Below are 21445 nucleotides of genomic sequence, written 5' to 3' on the forward strand. Positions count from 1 at the left end.
CAGCAGTGGAATCTACTTGAACCTAACACCAAGATATCCTTGTTCAGAGCACGTCACAGAGACATGGCTGAGTTCTTTGAGATGGAAGACACGATGACATTCTGCAGTGACATCAACGGTCTGTTGAAAGAACTTGGGTGTGATCACGATCCTGCAGACTGGCGCCTCTTCATCGACTCGGGGAAGAACAGCTTGAAGGCTGTTTTGCTCCACAATGGCAACGAGAAACCATCAGTCCCACTGGCTCACGCGTTCGGCATGACAGAGACCTTGAGACTATGCGGCAGCTGCTTGATTCCATCAAGTACAATGACTTCAACTGGCACATCTGCGGAGACTTGAAAGTGGTGGCGCTGTTGTTAGGGCTGCAGTCAGGCTACACGAAATACATGTGCTTCCTTTGTCTCTGGGATAGCAGAGATGACACGAATCACTGGACGAAGAAAGATTGGGAAGAGCGAAAAGAGCATGTACCTGGTCGACACAACGTGAAGCATGTCGCCCTTGTCGACCCAGCCAAGGTTTTCCTTCCACCACTCCACATAAAGCTCGGCTTGATGAAAAGTTTTGTAGGGGCAATGGATTTGAATGGGCGTGGGTTTTTATACCTCAAGGAAAAGTTTGGCAACACCTTGTCGGAGGCCAAGATCAAGGCTGGTGTCTTTGTTGGACCGCAAATCCGACAGATTATGAAGGACGAAAGTTTTCCGACAACTCTAAACCCCAAAGAGCTGGCAGAGTGGAGGAGCTTCAAAGCTGTGACGGACAACTTCTTGGGGAACGAGCGCGCGGACAACTATGAAGAAATAGTGCAGCAGCTGCTGGAGTCCTTCAGGAAACTTGGCTCCAGGATGTCCCTGAAAATCCATTTCCTACACCAGCACCTGAACTTCTTCCCTGACAACTTGGGAGCAGTCTCGGACGAGCACGGCGAGCGATTCCACCAAGAGATTTCACTCATGGAGACGAGTTACCAAGGGCGGCACAACCCGAACATGATGGGCGATTTCTGCTGGTTCCTGCATCGTGAAACTGACACAGAGCAGCACAAACGCAAAGCCAAATGCCTAAAGCATTTTTAATTACATTCTAGTGGAGTTTTTCTGTAATTTCTATAATTTTGAAGCATTCATGATGAAATAAATGAATAAATGAATTTTTGTAAATTTCATTGAAATCCTGACTTCTAGGCAATGGGATTATATTTGTTACTGAAAATCCTGACGTGATACAGCAAAACGGTTATGATTTTTGAAATCAGCGTACCCAAATTAGTCTAAATCACTTTACACATCTCCAGTAAAAATTTTTTATTGTTCAGTGATATCAAAAGTAATAACAACAAGAACTATAATGATAATAACATAATAAAAATCTTAACATTATTACAAAATAATAATATTAACAATAATATTATTCTGCTTCGATATAATAATAATAATAATAATAATAATATATAATTCGATATAATGATATAATATATAATTCGATATAATGATATCGAATTCGATATAATGATAATAATATATCCGCAGCTGCTTGCTATCTATACACTTTAACATGGTGTTTTTCCAAGGCAGAAAAAAGCCAAAAAACATGAATTATATCAATAATAAGAAATGTCATTGTGTGTCCGTCCATCCATCTCCTCCATAACTCCAAAACCATGAAACCTAGTGGCCCCAAACTTTGCATGCATACTAAGGGAACACCAAGGTGGTGCATGGATAAAACTGGGGGGGGGGGGTTAATTTAAACACCCCTTTTGAAGATCAATAAAGGCCTTATTTAATTATATCCTTTATCCCAGACCACCTCGCTCTCGATGGGGTCTTAATTCGCCATTTCGTTCGGCCTGCTCAGCAATACCTTGAGATGGAACAGGCGGCAACAGTTTATTAGCGATAAAGCGTTCAAAATGATTTTTTCCTCACTCATATCATTGAATGCCTTATCGACATAACTACAAATCGCTGAATACATCACTTTCGTAAGTGCTGTATTTTTCTAATTAGGAGCTTGGAGCGATTTCATGCATTATGTGATGCGATTTTGCACGATCAACTCTCAAGGAGTAATTCACGTATATAATAGAAATACAATTTGAGTTTGGAGGATTGGATCACGTGAACGAAATAACTCAAAACCTGGAGTGAAATCTGAATATGTTAAGAAATCAGTGATGTTAAGTTGTGCCATTGCCAATCAGCTTAGTATCGCTTTCCAAGCCAGCTGTTCCCCATCAACTATTGAATTGAGTACTTGCTTCAGTGATAAAGCCACTTGCCGAGCGCCCTCCAGTCAGATAGTGGTCCAGTTTGTGTCCTCATCGGGACGTACAGTCGGCAGTTGCTACAAGGTAGAGGTACATATGGGTATATTTGGATGTGTAAAGGGACTCTCTCTGGGCATGTGTGGATGCCGGTATGCTTAGTTATGGTCGCCATGGTGGCAGTTTCATCCTGTATCTTATGATGATGGGTGTTGGAGTTTTAACTTTTAACCTTAGCAGCGTACGAGCGATCATGTTATCCTTTCTCCTCGTGAATGTTTGTAACACAATTGGTTCTTATATATGAACCGGGTGTGCTTTAGAAAGGTTTTATGATTTCTCTTTGTGTGGTTCAAAGCACAATGCATTTGATAACACCCGATTTCCAAGTTGTTTGCGGTATTAACATGCTTTCTAAATTACCGAGCCAAATTTTTTCCACCCATCATATGACAATTGCCAGCTGTTTATAAATATTAATGTTTATGCACATTTTGAAAGTACAGATGACAGACTACCCTGCAACTACAGACCAATCAGCCTTCTTCTGATCATCAGCAAGGTTATGGAATCCATCATCGCTTCAGACATTAAATCCTTCTTCTTCTCCAATGGCTTGATTTCCAATCATCAATTTGGTTTCAGACCAGGTCACTCTACCCTGGATATGCTGCTTCTGCTCTCTCAACAATGGATGGAGGTACTCAATGCCAGGCATGAAATCAGAGCCACATCACCAGACATATCGCATGCTTTTGACACGGTCTGGCACCCTGCCCTGCTCACCAAACTCTCTTCCTATGGTATCCAAGGCCATCTCAACTCATGGCTCGCAGACTTCCTCTCCTGTCGCAGTCAATATGTGGCCATAAATTGAGTTCTCTCATCCCCTCTTCCTGTCCAGCCTTGAGTTCCTCAAGGCAGCGTTCTGGGCCCTGTTCTTTTTCTGTTTTTTTATCAATGATCTCTCCGACTCTCTGGAAAACCCTCTTTATCTCTTTGCTGATTACTCCACCCTCTGTCGTACCATCTGTCATCCCTCAGACCGGCAAGCCGCAGCTTCTTCACACTGTGCAGATCTGGATAAAATCACAAACTGGTCCAACACGTGGAACATTTCTTTCAATACTGACAAATCTCACACTCTCATGATGTCTCTCCGAAAGGACCATTTGAAAAAAAAACCCATCTACTTTCTCAACAATCCTCTGGAAGAAGTCCTTTCATTCAATCCTCTGGGTGTCACGATCTGCCATGATCTTTCCTGGGAAAGCCACATTTCCAACCTGGCCTCCAAAGCCAGCCACCAACTGGGAATCCTCCATCGTGCAAAGTCCTTCCTCGGCCCAGCTGAGCTCCTGACCACATACAAAGCTTTCGTCCACAGCCTGATGGAGTACTGCTCTCCCCTCTGGGTTGGTGCTCCTGCCTCTCACTCCTCTCGGCTTCACGCTATGGAAACCAAGGCATTTAGGATCATTGGTATCTCCCACGATGAGGCTGAGTCTTTGGGCCTCTCACTCTCTCACCATAGCCAGGTCGGTGGTCTTCCTGTATTCTACCATCTCCTGTCCGATCTCGCCCCCCTGGCTCTGTCTGCGATAAGTCCCCACCATATTTGTGCAGGGCGCTCAAGGTCTGCCAACAATCCCCTTTTGTTAAAACTACCAAAACCACGAATCACTGCTCACCTTCACTCTTTCATTGCCCTCTTTTTTTCACCTTTGGAATAAACTCCCAGACTCTCTGCAATCCCATTCTTCTCTCCAGGCCATCAAAACAGCTGTTCACCACCACCTCTTATCTTCCCCCATCCAAAACCTCGATCTTTTCTACCAGCGTTAAATCAATCCCAAGCCCACCTCTTTCAAATTCCCTGCTTTCCTGCTTGAAAGTCCCTGTAATTTACATCTTGTTTACCCTGCAAACCCCACCCCATCCCTCTCCCTTCCACAGATCTCCTAATGTCTCTGTTCCCCACTGTTTTGTCCTTCCCTCTCCCGCCACTGCTGTCTCATGCCCCCTTGCTGTGTGTTTTGTAATAGCTCTCATACGAGCCTCGACAATGTATACAAAAAAAATAAATTATAAACGTTTCTTATGCAACAATGTTTTTATAACTTGCTTCTTGAAGTGCCTCCAAAAGAATGGTGAAAGCTCCTCAAGGTTTTTGGGTTGTATACAGTACGTACTGTAGTTGGTAATCACACTTACTCCAATCTGCCGATTCCTGATAAAGTGACGATATCGGCCAAGCACGAATAAATATATATATAATGATTATATGTGTGTGTTGTTCATAAAGTATAAGATATTGATATTCTCATTCTCTTCTCTTCTCTTCTCTTCTCTTCCTCTTCCTCTTCCTCTTCCTCTTCCTCTTCCTCTTCCTCTTCCTCTTCCTCTTCTCTTCTCTCTCTGTGGAGTAGTGTCATGGCGGCTGTGTGGTCTTGGTGAGCTGCGATCTGCCGGTTTTTCGCCTTTCTATCCCCTTTCGCATCGTTTTTCACCTCCCTTTACTTCCTTTGTTTCCTTCTACGCATCGTTATTTGTGCCCCTCCCTCCTCTCTTCGTTAGACCTCGCGCTTTGGCCTTCCCTCACGCCGTCGTCACCCCACCCCACTCCGCCCATCTGTCCTTGTTATTTCACAGTTTGCCCTTCGGTTCATCTCTTCCCCTCCCCATCCCCCTGTTTCCTCCTCGCATACCTTTTCCCCGAGATAGAGAAAGAGCCCACAGCTTCTTGTGGAAAGCTTTTAGTTGGCGGCCCATCCCGGCCCTTCAACCGATCGTTTTTTTCCTCACTGGAGCTGTGTTTATTTTCTGTGGAAACCTGTCTCGACTCGTTTTTAATTAATGCACGAGAGTAACCACCCCTCCTCCCCCTTCCTAAACATGACGTCGTATTCCCGTTATTCGGCATTTGAAGCATGAACAAGAAAACATGGCGTCGTCTGTGTCGCGCCCGACGACGTCAGCGTCGAGGATCTCGTTATCGTAACAGGAAACAAGTCGGTACTCACAAAGTTCGTGCAGCCTCACGAATGAACAAACGTGTGGTAATCTTCGTGTCTGAGACAGAACTGGTTCACGAAATCGTATCGACCGGACTATCAACAGATGACGGACATTTCGTGCTCGTCTCCCCTCTGGACACACCGGCCGTGAAGGTCATGATCTCGAACGCTCCTCCTTTCCTGAAGAATCAGACGCTGATCTCCGAACTATCTCGTTATGGTTCTGTGGTTTCTCAGATCACCATGTTCCCTTTAGGTAGCCAGGACGATCGGACGAAGCACGTGATATCTTTTCGGAGACAAGCTCGTGTGGTACTTCCTCCCTCTAACGCTGGAAGAACCTTGAACATCGTTTTAAAACTCAAAATTGATAATAATGATTACCAAATCTACGTAACCACTGACACCCTGAAATGTTTCGAATGTGGTAATTTCGGACACTTGAAACGATCTTGCCCAAAGGCGACTTCGTCAAACGATGAAACAAACCTCGTCAACAAGATTATGTCTTCTTCTTCTTCCTCGACTGTGAAGGAAGCGAATCCCGTGTCCGGTTATAACGTCCAGTCCTCCCAGTCCTCTCAGTCCGATAGTCTAAACAGCAAAACGAATGTTTGGGATAGTTTCACCATCGTTCCATCAAGGAAGAGAAATACTTTACCTGATGGTCGTTTAACCCAGAAGAAAGGAGCATTTACAAACGAGGAATCTGTCGGTAATGTTCCCGCAGTTGTGACTGACATCACTCTACAAGGCCTACCCGGAATGGACCCGGACCCCGGTACCTACAGCCAACAAGTTTACCCTACTTGCCAGTGAGGACATCGACGTCTCCCTTACAGAGACCGCTTTACCTGTTATCGCAGTAAATGAAACTGTTTCACTCGTTAAAAACTCTCCCATTGGAAAGTCCATTGACGGTGATACACAGACCACTAGTGATGAACCTGCTATCACTTCGGTAAATGTTAACCCTGAATACTTGTCAGCAGGAAATAGCGAAACAAATGTTAACCCTGTTACTGCTCCCAGTTCATCACGTGGTGAAGCTGAAAACGCAGCAAATGATAAAATGGATGTTTTACGAGAGACCCCCAAAGTACTGTATACCTCCACGCCGTTGGAGGTCGATAACACCGTTATGGTCGAGGGAAGCGAGATCTCTGCACCCGCTGATGGTGTTTCCGTTTCATCAACTCCCCTGATTATTTCCGTTACTTCACCAGGAGATGTCCCCACAATGGAAGAGCACATAGACGTGGTAACCAGTACAGATCCGTTTATCAACACTGACCACAGTGTTGATATGCAGGACAGTACAAGCTTGTGTGACTCGGAAACTAAAACCGACTCTGACGAATCTGACCTGGAGGAAGCAAACAGGAACAGTCAGGTGGAAACTGTGGAGAAGCTGACCAGTCAAAGTCCTACCCCCCCCCACCCCCCCCCACCCCACCCCCCACCCTGAACAAATAAGACTCTTCTTACAAAATACATACAGGAAACGCAATATAAACCTGACGGAATACTTTCCAGATCTACCGTCCTTCCTTGAGTGTGCTCAGGCTATCGTACGTAAGCCTGACTTATTCCGTTTCCACCAGACGCACTGTCACCGCTTAAAAAAAATTGATTGCCAAGGTGAAAAGGGATCCTAATCAATTATCCCGCTTCTGATCTTATTCTTAGAAGCTATTATTTTCCTCATGGCCAGTTTCAAGATTGGAACAATAAATGTTAATGGTGGTGGGAGTCCGCTCCGCAAGATCCAAATTAAACAGCTGGTAGAGGTCAACGGTCTTGACATAGCTTTGTTACAAGAGACCCATGCTGTCCGATCTGTTCAGGCTCAGTGGAAACTATTTCTGGACAAGGAATGTTTCTTCAGTAACAACTCGTCAAAGACAGGCGTCATGTTTGTCTTAGGGAAATATTTCCATCGATCCTGCCTTAAATTTATGAGTATTATTGATGGACACCTTGCCTCCGTGACCTTCTCTATCAATCAGGTCAAGTTCACAATTCTCATTGTGTAAGCTCCAAGCAAAAATGACGAGCGGATCTCCTTTTTTGCCGAACTGAGAAAATTCCTGTAAACACTGGATTTGCAGACTTGTCTAATTATTGGTGGCGATTTTAACTGTACTGTTAATGCTTCATATGGCCGAAACGGGCCGGAACCCCAACCATGTACCGCAAAACTTTTTGCAAACATCATTGCGAAATATAATCTTCATGATATTTGGCGCGTGCAGCACCCTTCTGATTGGTCTTATACGTGGTGTCGTTGCTTAAACAACCACATCTCACGTGCGAGGCTTGATCACATCTATGAATTCTCATTTATTACATGGAGTTTATAAATCCGATATCGTGCCTTCTGGTTTCTCCGACCATTCCCTAGCTCGAATCTTTATTCAACTCTCTAAACCACGTCCAGGGAGCTCTCATTGGAAATTCAATAACAGTTTACTAGAAAACCTCAACTTCATTCAGGCCTTTGAATCCTTCTGGACGGCTCTCCGAAAACAGAAGTTAAGCTGTTCCGTTAACCCGTTGGTATGGTGGGATTTAGTAAAACCCCAAATTAATGGTTTCTGGCAACAGTATCAGTTTTTCTCAACAAGGGCTGACCATGAAGTGAAGAAAATATTACAGTTAGAGATTTTACAACTCCAATGGGTCATCGGACATAATAATAGTAACATACAAAAAACCTTAACTGAGAAACAGGAAATAACCGAGAGGAATGCACGTGGTGCCTTAGTTCGGATGAGGGTGCAACACCTGAATGAGGCAGACGTACCAACCAAGTACTTCTTTTCCTTAGAGAAACGTCTTCCCAGTAAGCAGTTTTCTCAGCTGCGATTAGCAGATTCATCCATTCCCTTTACACAATCAGAAATCAAACTTTTCGTTAAGGAATACTTTTCGAAAATATATTCAATGGAACAAATAAATCCTGTCAGTGTTGCCTCGATTTCCGTAGGCCTGCCAGTGTTGTGTGAAGAAGGGCGTTCTCAACTGGAAAGACCCATTACTTTGGATGAACTTGGCACTGCCCTGCACGGCCTTGCCATTGGGAAAGCATCTGGATTGGATGGACTTACAACCGAATTTTACAAGAAGTTTTGGCACTTATTGGGTCCAGAACTCATTAACACCTTGAACGCAAGCTGCCAGCTTGGAGAGCTACCTCGGAGTTGCCGACGAGCTCTTCTTACCCTCATCCCAAAAAAGGGAGACGTGCTGAGTATTGAAAATTGGCGTCCTATCTCCTTGTTATGTACGGACTGTAAGATATTTTCAAAAGCCCTGGCATCGCGACTTACTCCTTATTTATCCTCGTTGTTGAAAGAAGACCAATATTACTGTGTCCCAAAACGTTCCATCCATGACAACATCTCCCTTGTGAGAGACATCATTGAACTGTGCAAGGAAAACCCTAAAGATTTAGGACTTCTTCTCCTTGATCAGGAGAAAGCCTTTGACTGTGTTGACCATCGGTACCTTTTCGAAGTAGTTGAGCGGTTTGGACTTGGTTTAACCTTCATCTCTTATATTAAAATACTATACAATAATATTTATAGTGTGCTTAAGATAAACAATGAACTTGTTGCACCTTTGTCTATTAACAAGGGAATTAGACAAGGTTTCCCTCTTTCCGGGTTGCTTTATGCTCTCTCCATCAAACCCCTACTTGTTTCTTTGCGCTGTAGACTAACAGGGGTTGTTTTGTCCCAGGTTGAACGGCCCATCAAGGTACTGGCATACGCCGATGACGTGTGTGTATTCGTACAAGATATCAATGACGTTAACATCGTTCGTTATTGTTTGTCCTTATTTGAAAAGGCTTCTTCAGCCAAAGTAAATTGGAACAAAATGAGCGCCCTTTGGCTCGGTCCATTATTGTGCTACTTGGTGCCAAGACTTCCTGCTCCACTGTCATGGGCCAATGATGGTGTGAAATACCTTGGAGTGTTCTTAGGTAATAATACCACAGTAGCAAAAAATTGGGCTGGTCTGCTTGAGTTTGTTGAAGGTAAACTGCAAAAATGGAAAGGTCTGATCACACAACTGTCATTTCGTCGAAGGGTATTGGTCATCAACACACTGGTGGCCTCTACCTTATGGCACAGGTTCTTCGTGCTGCATCCTCCAGCGGTGTTGCTTCAACAGCTCCAGAAGTGCTTCATGTCCTTTTTTCTGGGATGGAAAACACTGGCTGCGACCTGGGGTCCTCAGTTTACCACTGACCGATGGAGGCCAAGGCCTGGTCGACATAAAAAGCCGGCTAATGGCCTTTCGACTCTCGGTTGCTCTTCGCATGCTATACACGCGACCCTCTCCACCATGGGTCAACGTCGCTCGTCACCTTTTGCAACAGGCTGGGAGGCTAGGCTATGACCACTCTCTTTTCCTGATGGACCTTTCCAAAATTGACACATCCCCCCTCTCTGGTTTCTATCAGAGCATGCTAAATGTGTGGCAAACTCTGACAATAACAAGAGCTACACATTCTTACACGAAACAGGTGTTTCTGGAAGAACCTTTGTTCTACAACTCCTTTTTCCATAATATGCCTGCTGATAGGTGTTTTATTCAACGCTTTACCGACAAGGGCGTTAAATCTGTCACAGATCTTCTCAGCCCAAACGGCAGCTGGATCGGAGCTGATGCATTGGCAAGCCTGGTCAGTGTGCGATCCTCTCGAATCGTGGCACGCATATTAGGTAGTGTGCTTTGGACATGCACACAGCTCGCATCTGCTTGGGAGCAAGACCACCAAAGCAATGAACAAAATCCACATCGAATACCTTCTCTCTCTACCTTTCCTGAACTCGTATGTGCTTTTTCTCTTGCCAGCCCTCTTCCTTGTCCCCCTTTTAACGTAGGCTTCAATGGCCTTCCCAAACAAAAAGACCTTTATTTGGGTTGTGTAAAATTTCTTTCGCAACGGCAAATAACACAACAGAAGGTTCGATGGAGAGACCTCTTACCTTGTTCTCCCCCTTATTTTCCTAACTGGAAAGGTTTTTATCACCCTCCTGTACCACCATGACATGGTGACCTCCAATGGAGACTTGTACACTGGATCCTTCCTTCTAATCACTTCTTACACCGTTTTTCAAATCTGCTTGTAGATGAATGTCCTTTTTGTAAGAAATCTGAAAACCTTTTTCACATCGATGTTGAATGCCAACGGTTGGCACCTTTATTTATTTTACTTCGGAATTGTTTTGTGAGGTTTGGTTTGATTTTTTTTAACACTTGTGTGTTCATCTACGGATTGGATATCCCACACAAAAATTCCAATGCTGTGTTAGCCAATTTCCTGCTTGCTCAGGCAAAGATGGCAGTTTTTGTCAAGGAAAAGAAAACTTGATGGTGTTGGAGTAAATGATGAAGATGCTTTGTTCTTGTTCCAAAACCTTGTAATAAGTCGCGTTAAATTTGATTTTGCTTTCTTTTCAGTAACTGGAAGATTACTACAGTTCGAATCAAAATGGTGTATAAAGGAAGTTATTTGTAAAGTCCGAGAGGAATGTTTATCCTTTTGTGAAATGTTCTGTATATAATCCACTCGATTCATCCTTTCCTTTCTTCAGAGTTCTTTCTCTGAAATGAAAATGTAACTCCCATTTGGGGGCTTTCTTTTCTATTTTTATAATAAAAAGATACAAATCTCTCTCTTTCTCTTTCTCTTTCTCTTTCTCTCTCTCGCGTGTTTGTAATCGGACGTGTCCAGACGGAATCTGAGAACATGTCCGTGTTTGTGTCTGGCGGTATTTATCTCCGGACGTGTCTTGCCAGTGTTTATGTCTGGGTGGTGTTTGTCTCTGGATGGCTCGGCTCTGGACGCATCCAGGCGGTGTTTGTCTCCAGACATGTCTGGGCAGTGTTTGCTTGTCTGTGGACCTGTCCAGGTGGTGTTTGTATGGACTTGCGGATCTGTCCGGGTGGTGGTGTTTGTCTCTGGACTTCTCTGGGCAGTGTTTGTCTCCAGACAGAGTTTATCTCTGGGTCTGTCTATGCGATGTTTGTCTCTGTACTGTGTTTATCTCCAGACATGTCTCGGCAGCATTTATCTCCAGATGGGGCTGGGCAGTGTTTATGTCTGGAGGGGAATTTGTCTCTGGACGTGTCTGGGTGGTGCTTGTCTCCGGACGGCTTGACTCCAAATGCATCCACGTGGTGTTTGCCTCTGAGAGTGTCGGGATGGTGTTTGTCTCTGGACGTGTCTGGGCAGTGTTTATCTACAGACGTGTCCTTGCAGTGTTTGTTTCCAGATGGTGTTTATCTCCGGATTTGTCCTGGCTTTGTTTATCTCCGGACTGTGATTTTCTCCAGACATGTCCGGATGGTGTTTGTCCCTGGGCGGTATTTATAGTATGACCGGTAGAAAATGGATTTCAGACATTATTTTGTTTCCATCTTGACTGTGAAACTATGCAGAATCATTTTGATGAAAGTGTGAATCGTAATTGATGCTCCACCCAATGTCTTCCTTCCCTTCCTCTCACCTCACACTGTCTTCCCTTCCCCCACCCCTCCTCACTCTCCATCCCTCCTCGTTCCCCCTCCCCTCCTCTGTCTCCCCCCTCCACCTCCACACTTTCTACCACCCTCTCTCCCACACACCTCTCCCTGCCCCCTCCCCTCTCATTACCCACCCATCTCTCCCACCTCTCTCTTTTTCTCTCCACTCTTGGCATTTCAGTCAGCGAATTGACGCGTAGTATTTGCTAGTGAATATTAATTGTCAATAATAGTTTTAAAAAAAATAATAAATAACATCATCCCCACTCGTCCACTCCCATCGGGGGGAAGATGTTTCGAGTAACTTAAAATTCTTGGATTTATGACTGCAATTTCGGTGACAATCAACAAATGTCAACGTCGTAAATCTAAATTGTCATTGAAAATATATTTCAACTTTATCTTTTGTTTCACTGGTTCTTCTCGTGGGTTCCTTCCCATTTATTTCCTGCACGAATTGCCGAAATGATCCCCTGCACAGGATTAATCCATTTGCTACATGCGACTCAATAAATGCAATAGATATTGCCGCCTGCAACGACACTTCTTAAGGGAGTGTTTGCGACAGCAGCCATCCTTCCAGTTTGATAACGAATATATATTTTAATGTTGTCACATGCAGTCGATTGTTGGGATACCTGTGTTAATTCAGCTAACGACATAATTATCCTCGAGCTTCCCGAATGAGTGGGAAAGGCTGTTGTAATCGTTCTGTGTGTCGGTGAGTGTGTGAGTCCGCACACAATTCTACTTTAATTCAGATCGTTCTTTCTCAGATTCTGCATTGTTGCATGCTCAGTCTCGTTAAATATCATCACAGACCCGAGGGCTTTCCAGCACTCGTGTGAGATCCATAAACCAGCTCGCTGCAAGCTAATCTGCAAGGAATGCTCAGCCATTATGGCTCTATAATGAGCTCAATCTCCAAAATAAGCTGGCGCTCCTTTGACATGGCCAAGATGATCGTCCATTGATACGCGGGATGTGCAGGAGTCAAAAGAAGAAAGCTCGAGCCTGTTTTTCAAACAAAATTAATATAAATTCTGGGTTTGTTTTGTTACGAAATATCAAAGCTTAGACAGCAAAGTAAACATAGAGTTAGCCTGACATTTTGAGGAAGTGGGATAGTGTCGAGTACACAACAATGAAGTTTTCAATTATGAATGCACAAAAACATGAGCAATCAAGTGAAGATCTGGATCAACTGAAAACATGATCTTTCTCAAATTATAAGGCCAAAGACAGATTGTTGAGATATGGAATTGGTGCAAGGTGATGGGATATGGAGTTGGTTCAAGATGATGGGATATGGAGTTGGTGCAAGGTGATGGGATATGGAGTTGGTGCAAGGTGATGGGATATGGAGTTGGTGCAAGGTGATGGGATATGGAGTTGGTGCAAGGTGATGGGATATGGAGTTGGTGCAAGGTGATGGGATATGGAGTTGGTTCAAGATGATGGGATATGGAGTTGGTGCAAGGTGATGGGATATGGAGTTGGTGCAAGGTGATGGGATATGGAGTTGGTGCAAGGTGATGGGATATGGAGTTGGTGCAAGGTGATGGGATATGGAGTTGGTGCAAGGTGATGGGATATGGAGTTGGTGCAAGGTGATGGGATATGGAGTTGGTGCAAGGTGATGGGATATGGAGTTGGTGCAAGGTGATGGGATATGGAGTTGGTGCAAGTTGATGGGATATGGAGTTGGTGCAAGGTGATGGGATATGGAGTTGGTGCAAGGTGATGGGATATGGAGTTGGTGCAAGGTGATGGGATATGGAGTTGGTGCAAGGTGATGGGATATGGAGTTGGTGCAAGGTGATGGGATATGGAGTTGGTGCAAGGTGATGGGATATGGAGTTGGTGCAAGGTGATGGGATATGGAGTTGGTGCAAGGTGATGGGATATGGAGATGGTGCAAGGTGATGGGATATGGAGTTGGTGCAAGGTGATGGGATATGGAGTTGGTGCAAGGTGATGGAATATGGAGTTGGTGCAAGGTGATGGGATATGGAGTTGGTGCAAGGTGATGGGATATGGAGTTGGTGCAAGGTGATGGGATATGGAGTTGGTGCAAGGTGATGGGATATGGAGTTGGTGCAAGGTGATGGGATACGGAGTTGGTGCAAGGTTATGAGATACGGAGTTGGTGCAAGGTGATGGGATACGGAGTTGGTGCAAGGTGATGGGATACGTAGTTGGTGCAAGGTGATGGGATACGGAGTTGGTGGAAGGTGATGGGATACGTGGTTGGTGTAAGGTGATGGGATACGGAGTTGGTGCAAGGTGATGGGATACGGAGTTGGTGCAAGGTGATGGGATACGGAGTTGGTGCAAGGTGATGGGATACGGAGTTGGTGCAAGGTGATGGGATACGGAGTTGGTGCAAGGTGATGGGATACGGAGTTGGTGCAAGGTGATGGGATACGGAGTTGGTGCAAGGTGATGGGATACGGAGTTGGTGCAAGGTGATGGGATACGGAGTTGGTGCAAGGTGATGGGATACGGAGTTGGTGCAAGGTGATGGGATACGGAGTTGGTGCAAGGTGATGGGATACGGAGTTGGTGCAAGGTGATGGGATACGGAGTTGGTGCAAGGTGATGGGATATGGAGTTGGTGCAAGGTGATGGGATATGGAGTTGGTGCAAGGTGATGGGATATGGAGTTGGTGCAAGGTGATGGGATATGGAGTTGGTGCAAGGTGATGGGATATGGAGTTGGTGCAAGGTGATGGGATATGGAGTTGGTGCAAGGTGATGGGATATGGAGTTGGTGCAAGGTGATGGGATATGGAGTTGGCGCAAGGTGATGGGATATGGAGTTGGTGCAAGGTGATGGGATATGGAGTTGGTGCAAGGTGATGGGATATGGAGTTGGTGCAAGGTGATGGGATATGGAGTTGGTGCAAGGTGATGGGATATGGAGTTGGTGCAAGGTGATGGGATATGGAGTTGGTGCAAGGTGATGGGATATGGAGTTGGTGCAAGGTGATGGGATATGGAGTTGGTGCAAGGTGATGGGATATGGAGTTGGTGCAAGGTGATGGGATATGGAGTTGGTGCAAGGTGATGGGATATGGAGTTGGTGCAAGGTGATGGGATATGGAGTTGGTGCAAGGTGATGGGATATGGAGTTGGTGCAAGGTGATGGGATATGGAGTTGGTGCAAGGTGATGGGATATGGAGTTGGTGCAAGGTGATGGGATATGGAGTTGGTGCAAGGTGATGGGATATGGAGTTGGTGCAAGATGATGGGATATGGAGTTGGTGCAAGGTGATGGGATATGGAGTTGGTGCAATGTGATCGGATATGGAGTTGGTGCAAGACGAGGGGAGTTTAAAATGTATTGGAATGATATACTCCAATGCTTTCGGTTTGTAACGCATATCGAAATATAATGTTGTGGTTTTGGAAAACTTACCCCAAGGGGAAAGCACACTTGGACTCGTAGGAGACCTGAGGATCACTTATTTCATTAGTCTTTGTATAGATAGTCCTTAGTCCCTTGTAAATGTCAAAGGGGTTGTTTGGGGGGCATGCATTGGCCAAGCTCTATTTGATGTCTCCCCCACACTTCCCCTTCTGTTACTTTCAATCTTTCTTCCTTCACACCATCATTCTGTTCAATCCTTCTTACTTTCAATCATCCCTCCAATACCCCCATCGGCCCATTTCAACAGTCCACCAATGATCTATCCTTCATGAAACATCCTTTCAACAGTCCCTCTTTCACCCCATCGGTATTACCTTCAATCTCACGGCCGTCCCATCATCCCTCGGTTGTGTGGGGATCCTTTCCATGTTCCCTCCATCCACGCATTGCTTGGTAACCCATCGAGTGCTCTCACATGCATGTTCGTGTCGCATCTCACATGCATGTTCATGGTGCTTGGACATGGCCTGCGAGGTGTGGCGCTTTCCGCAGGTGTGGTACAGTGCAAAACAGTGCGAGTGGGTGTTTTACATATGAAGGAGGGATTCGGGGGCTCTCGCCTCGGTTTTGGGTGCGTAAAGGGCGAGGCGGGGGTGGCACTGAAAGTTCCCTCAGAAAGGTATCGTATTTTCCACAAGTGACGTCGTGGACCCACCCCCATCTGCTGCGGACCAATGGGAGGGGGAGAAGGCTTGTGGAAGGAGGAGAAGAAAGCTGATGTGAAGAAGAAGAAGAAGCAGAAAGGCAGAGAAGCAAAAGGGACAGGCTTGCGTGAGCAGGGACGAAAAGCGCTCTTGAGCAGACGGCTCAAAAAGCAGAAAAGGGGAGAAGCAAATGGCAGGGAGCAGAGGAAAAGGCAGAAAGGAGAAACGAACGGGACAAGCTCGCATGAACAAATGACTGAAAGACTGAGAAGGCTCATGAGGAAAAGAACAAAAACGTGTGAGTGTAAATAAAGGAGAATTTCACGAGCAGTTGGTGTCAAGCTTCTGTGTTGAAAGAACACTCCTCCCACAAGCGTTATCCTGCCCTCTCGATCCTGTCTGCCACGAATGATTAGGAGGGTGAATGGTGGAACCTCATCGACGGGAGCCTGAGGAGGAAGAATCTGAGGGAGAGAAGGACGAGTCGCACATCTAGCTCGAATATCTGGGATACCAGAAAAGACTCGTCTATCGGGTGTGGGCTCCTCAGGGACACAGCTTTGTGTCTCCATCACCACTGCACATCTAGCTCATTCATTTTCCTTTGCATTCTCCTGTATATTTCTGTGAGGTGAGGAGGGAAGGAAAAACTGCTTTCCTTTTCTCCATATGTTGCTTTTATTTTATTTTCAAGTCCTTCTTGCTTTATTCTTCACCCCTGAGTGAATGATAGCCTCATCTTTTATTTAAGTAACATTGAAGAAGAATACATGTTATGCTTAAATCTGCTCTTCTTCTTCTTCGTCTTCTTCTTTCGGCTGCTCCCGATAGGGGTCGCCACAGCGGATCATCCGTATGATCCGCATAGTGATTTGGCACATGTTTTACGCCGGATGCCCTTCCTGACGCAACCCTGGTCGCCTCTTACGACACAGGGATATGGTATACCTATTTTAACCGGGGTATACACCGGCCCAGTACACTGGTACTCATTTCGCTGACCTCGGAAGGATGACAGGCTGAGTCAACCCCCTGGTGTATTAATTCAGTGGACCAACGGGGCTTGAACTCAGGACCTTTTGGATCCCAAGCTGCTGCCCTAACCACTGTGCCAACACCAGGCTTCCTGATTAAATCTGCTCTTATGTGCCTTTTTTTGTTTTCTTGGTTATAAATACCTCCTTTTAAATGATTGCTTGCTTGTGTGTTTGTAATAAATAATTATCTGTTGCTATTTACAATCTGTCTTGCTTGCCTTTTCCCTTTATTGGCCTGATGCAGTGCACAAGTAAGTTTAGATGGGATGTTCCACCCCAATAATTTGCTTTGTCAGCCAGCGTACACTCGCTAATGCTCGGCAGTAATCCGAGTGTGCACTGAGGGCACGTGACCCCAATTAGCCAGCTATCCACAGGTAAGGTATCACACGAAGTAGTGTAACCCTGCCCTGATTGGCTGCGCCAATCAGCGTTCATGGTTGCCTAGCAACCTGGTAGTGCATGGAGTTATCTGTGCCTGGCAGTCTCAGGACCAGGTGTTTGGCAGGCAAGGACCCAAGTGCTCCCCCTCATGGCAAGCCCTGAACCCGGATCCACGACTATATATATATATATATATATATATATATATATATATATATATATATATATATATATATATATATTTATATATATATATATATATATATATATATATATATATATATATATATATATATATATATATAATAGGTTAATGTTGTCTGTCTTCTGTCTTTCCCTACCCGAAACACAGAAATTCTCCTTGGAGAGAAAAATATTCAGCAAAAGTTTCAAACCCTCAGGAATATTTTCTTTTTGAATTTAACTTGGGTGGTCTGTAAGACAACAGACCACTGCTTTCATTGCTCCCAAATTTTTTAAAAATATTTTATTTGCTGTTAAGAAATATGCCACGATATTTTTGTTGAAAATAAATATGATTTTGCAATTTCACAATACTCTATACATTATATTTAAAAGGCTAATGCTATCTGTTCACCCACTGAAACATGGAAATGCTCTTCGGAGGCAATAAATTACGTAAAAGTTGCTTCAAATTAATCCATACTGATGGGGAAATGATAACGCTGCCTCAATTTGGCTCTTTCAACCAGCGCAAGAATAACAGGCTTCCTTTTATTTTTATATCGTGGTATTTTTACCATGGGCTTCCAGGTTGTGTATATATATATATATATATATATATATATATATATATATATATATATATATATATATATATATATATATATATATAATTAGTAAAAATACATTTTCTTCACTAATTATATGTACTACTGGTGGGGTATGCTTACACATTGTAAGCAATAACGAACTGTGCTTCCCCATTGTCTCAGTTCGATCACATGCATTTGTTTTTTTTCCCCATTTATTTATAGTCATTTATTTATATTTTCATTTATGGACACTTTCCGATGGTTCTGTGATTTTTCCTGGTGTATTGGCCTCAATGTCTGTCGGCAGACAAAATTACTTTGCTTCCCCATTGTTCCAGGTTGCTCACATGTATTATTTTTTTCATTGATTTTTTTCATTTATGTATTTTCATTTATTTATATTTTCATTTACAGATGCTTTCCGATGGTTCTGTGATTTTCTGAGTATATCGGCTTCGATGTCTGTCGGCACACAAAATTACTGTGTACAAAATTACCCCCATTGTTCTAGGTTGCTCACCTGTATTTTTTTCAGGTTTTTTTTTCGTTTATTTATCTTCATTTATTTATATTTTCATTTACAGATGCTTTCTGTCAGTTCTGTGATGTCTCCCAGTGTACTGGCTTTGATGTCCATTGGCACGCAAAATTTCAGCTTTCTACATCACCTGGAAGGTACTGAACTTTAATATCAGTCAGTCAGCGAATTAGTGAGTCAGTGGTTAGAATGAGCTTTGTATATTAGATGTATGGCATTGGAAGTTGGTCTTTGACTTCATCAATTTTAGCTTTTTGACTCAATTCTCCCAGAATTCAACTGATTGGTATCATTGCTGGTCAATGACACAAATGGAACTGTTATTGTTGTTTAATTAGCAAGAAAGCCATGACGTGGCCAAACAAAATTTGGCTAAATATAATTTACTCAGGCATAAAAATGTTTAGCAAATACTAACCCTGAGAAAACCACCAATGATACTGAAATATATATATATATATATATATATATATATATATATATATATATATATATATATATATATATTGTATACAAGATCAAGGCTCGTGGAAAAGCTTGAACAATAAATGGACCAGGACGCACCAGAACAAAAGGAACAGCAGAGAGAGAAGAGAGAATTGCCAACAGCAGAACCGAGGGACAACATAAATGGAGACTGACAACCAGAGATACTCCGATAAAAATGTGGGGTATGGGGAATGCAAGGGATGGATAACATGGGTACAGACGCAAAATTTGGGGATGGGGTGTGGTTTAACGGTTTTAGAAAAGATCATGGTTTTGAATGGGGATTATCTGAGATCGTGGTGAAAAGCTGTCTTGAAAACTTGGAGTGAAGAGTGAGATTGAAGAGGATGTGGAAGTTGGTTCCACAGGCAGCGACAAAAAATGAACAAATGAGTGGAGGTGAGCAGTGATCCTGGATTTGGGGAGTTTCACGAGAAGGGGGTTGATAGTGGACCACGTGCGCCCTGCAGAAACCTAGGGGGGACAAAGCACGGAGATGGCAGAGGGTGCAAGACCAGAAAGGAGGTGGAAGAAATCAGAGACTACTGACCCGCCCGCGACGTGAAAGTGATAGACCCAACTCAGCTTCATCACGGGAGATTCCAATAATCTTGAAGGCTTTGGTTTCAATGGCATCAAGCTGAGCAAGGTGTGAGGAAAGGGCGTAAGTCCAGAGGGGAGAACAGTACTCCATCAAGCTATGGATGAAAGCCTTGTCATTGGATAAGAGTCCAATTGTGCCAAGGAAGGACTTTGTATGATGCAGGATGCCCAGTTGGAATTCTCTAATTCCTGTGATGCCTTAATCACATCACTGCTTAGTGCTCAAATAAATTTGTATGTAATTTTTATTTGCATTATTATGAAGTCTCGAGTATAAACTACTACTTATTTAATTGCCCGGATTATTACCACCTTATTGTGGGGTCGGCCAGAGAGAGTTTTTGTCCCAAGTATTTCACAAACAGATTGTCTAATCCTAATCGATAGAGATGGCAGGAATTTTTGTTATTCATCAAGTTTTCCGGCGATAACTCACCTACTCTTAGAAAAATAAATTGGGATCTTTAATGTCTACCAGATAATGCTAGCAAATAGGACACTATGCTTAATGTCCATCAAAGGGATGGTGAAATTTGTGTTGCAATGTCCTGCCTGTGAAGCACCAATTTGACAGTTAAAAGTCGAGTCGAGAATCGAACCTATGCTGGACAGCAGCAGAAATATAGGTGTCCCAAAAGTAGTGTAGTGAGCTGTCTGGATTGAATTTGTCGTTAGCATAGGCTCACTGCACTTGAACAATTTAATTTCCATTTGTAAAGTAGAGTTTAAAAATACACGACTTTCAAAATGACATAATCCGTCCCAGAATGCTCAGGACGCATGCACAGAAACCCAAGGAAATTTGCGTGATTAGGGCGACATAAAGTATATGGTGTGTATGAAAAAAAGGATTGTTACCTAAAATGGCTCACAGAGCTTCTAAAAAAAAAGCCAAAGATACTTGGAAACATACCTGCGAAAAAGGGATGTGTTTTTGCACAACAAAAGAGTTGGCTAAATTTCTCAGTTCACCAAAGAAGCTGAGATATTGCAGCTTTCTGTACTGCAAACTGTTGTGGACATGGTCCATTGCAAGTCATGTGGATGAGATATGGATGGCACGTTCTATCCGACCTCCCCAATGATCCCTGTCAGTGAGGAACAGTTATACAGTATCTGGGCCTTGTCAATGCTCAGTGTAAGTTTAAAATGATGATATTTAGTATTAATCATGTTTGGTAGGAGATGATGGAGTGGAAGTGGAAGTTGCATGGGCTATGAGGGACGTTATACGATATGTACGATATATATATATATATATATATATATATATATATATATATATATATATATATATATATATATTGTTGTGGTTGACGAAATTCGCAAACCACCATTCAGGTCCCGTAGGTGAGATATCTCTGTAAGTATATGTGTAGTTAGCCCAAACCCGTTGTTTAGAGGGAATAAATGTCATTCGTTCGGGCTGCGACCCTTTTAGATAGCTGTTTTTCTTTTACTATCTTTATTTTGGACCAACCGCCATTACTACCACCACAACCACCACCAACCGCATCTCGACAACCACAGCCACCTTCTCCAGAACCGCCTTCACAACATCCACCTTCTGCACAACCGCTTTCACACACCAACCACCACCCGCAACGCCGCTTCACAACAACAGCAACGCCAACAGCCACGACCTTTACCGTCACAACTCGCCCTCGCAACCATCGCATCCCCGCCATTCCCGCGCCGCTTGTGGGCACCG

General features: G+C 43.8%; 1 long non-coding RNA gene across 1 annotated transcript in view; it reads left to right on the plus strand.

Annotated features, from left to right (window-relative positions):
• Nucleotides 1-18687: 18687 nt before the first annotated feature.
• LOC147015275 (uncharacterized) overlaps nt 18688-21445 on the plus strand; it is a 55694-nt gene continuing 52936 nt past the window's right edge. The window contains exon 1 of the long non-coding RNA XR_015050104.1: nt 18688-18779. This is a non-coding gene — a long non-coding RNA (uncharacterized LOC147015275). The remainder of the gene's footprint in view (nt 18780-21445) is intronic.

Source organism: Eptatretus burgeri, chromosome 12, assembly GCF_056783735.1.
Source record: "Eptatretus burgeri isolate ZD-2024b chromosome 12, Ebu_testis_v1, whole genome shotgun sequence".
NCBI classification, from domain to species: Eukaryota; Metazoa; Chordata; class Myxini; order Myxiniformes; family Myxinidae; genus Eptatretus; species Eptatretus burgeri.